Source organism: Myotis yumanensis, unplaced genomic scaffold (genome assembly GCF_028538775.1).
Source record: "Myotis yumanensis isolate MYYU_CA2020_CCGP unplaced genomic scaffold, mMyoYum1.0.hap1 SCAF_6, whole genome shotgun sequence".
Classification (NCBI taxonomy): Eukaryota; Metazoa; Chordata; class Mammalia; order Chiroptera; family Vespertilionidae; genus Myotis; species Myotis yumanensis.
The window spans coordinates 21,916,214-21,917,897 of record NW_027223757.1 but is presented as its reverse complement, the minus strand read 5'-3'; positions in this window follow the sequence as shown (position 1 = coordinate 21,917,897).

The window sequence follows — 1,684 nt, the reverse complement described above, 5'->3', positions numbered from 1 at the left end:
GCTCTGGAATAACTGTAAATTCTATCCAATCTTTAATACAAATCTGGAGTTGGGGTAATGTTTGGGAAAACTTTCACATAGCTACAAACATTTCAGTTTTAGTCCATGCGATTGACAAAGTTAATATAATAAAATTTTATTTTTCTGAAATTTTAATTTTATTGCTAGATTTGAGAATATCAACCTCTGGAGGAAAGAATGTTCTGGGTCTTTCTAACTGCATTACCTATTTAATATAATTTTTAAAAGTGTTTTTAGGTCATCAAACTATAAGGGGATACTTATATTCATATACATTTAAAAGTATAATTAAAATCCATACCTCCTTTCAGGGCTTGATTTAATTATTCATTTAAAAATGTTAACTTGGAATTTGCACATGGAAAATTCCAGATGAGGTAGCAAGCATATGATATTTCTCTAGAAGTTTTTACACGATGCTAACAACAACTAAGATTGACAAAAGAAATAATTAAGAATTCAGTTTTGTTTCTATTTATCCTAACACTATTATTTGAGACAAACTGCCTAAACTTCCTTAAAATCCAAATTTTTGTACAAAATCCAACAGTTTTCCTCATGTGGCTTTATTTCAAATAAGAAGCAGGTTTACATAATAAATAAATGTAACTATCCTATGAAATTCCCCTGAATCGTCTGCATAATCAAAAGAAGATAGGACAGAAACAAAAACAGAACATCCAAAACCAAAACCAAAAGGGCCAGATAAAATCAGAACTCACATAGAACAGCTTCTGCTAACATATAGGATTCCTTCCATTCTAATAGGATGGAACAAAGAATTCAGTTAATTCAGTTGTCTGGGCCAAAATATAGGTTCTCATGCACCAATGAGTATGTGCAGCTTTTGTAGGGAATGGTAATGACTTCCTCTTCTTACTTTCCTGCATCTTTAGATTGAGCCACTCAGGAGAAGTATGAAAGCTCTATAGTAAGAGTTCAGTCCTGAAGTAGGGCAGAGAGGAGCTGGGCTTGCAAAACGCATATCCCAAGGAATCCCTAGGTTTTTCAATACAACAGGCTCCAGTGCCAACCTCATGAGGGGCCACAGCTGCTAGCTGACTGTGAAGACCAAGCCTGTTGGCCAAGACATCCTCTTCTCTGCAGCTCCTGGAAGAGTTACCTGCATCCTGTCACCTGCCTTCTGTCTCCTTTCTGCCAACAGCCACTTCTAGTTGGGAGGTATGGTCCCCCAGTTCTGAAACTGTCACTAAATAATTCTTGACTCCTTGACCCCTACCACATACGTGAAAACAGGAGATCATAGTGTCATTCAGTACTAGAGTCTTGGGCAACTATCATTTTACAAAGGGCTGTGAGAATAGTTTCCTTTTAACTAGCTTCCATGATTTATTCCAGATTTCCCCAATTTAAGTCCATGCTATATGACAGAAAGACTTTCCTAAAATAAAATATTTTCTATTTTTTCAATTTCCTTTCCTACTTTAAATCTTCTATGGCTCTTCATTACCTATATTGGTAAGAGTAATTCTAAACACGGCATCCAGTCTAAAAAACGTCATAAAATACCTTGACCTTCAACATACTAGACTTGCTATTTTTAAAATACCTCCTGAAGAAGGTTTGCTGGAATTAGGATTTTACTTTCAAACCACCCCACCCCATTCTTGCAGGTAGATACAGAGCTAAAAGATTGCCAACC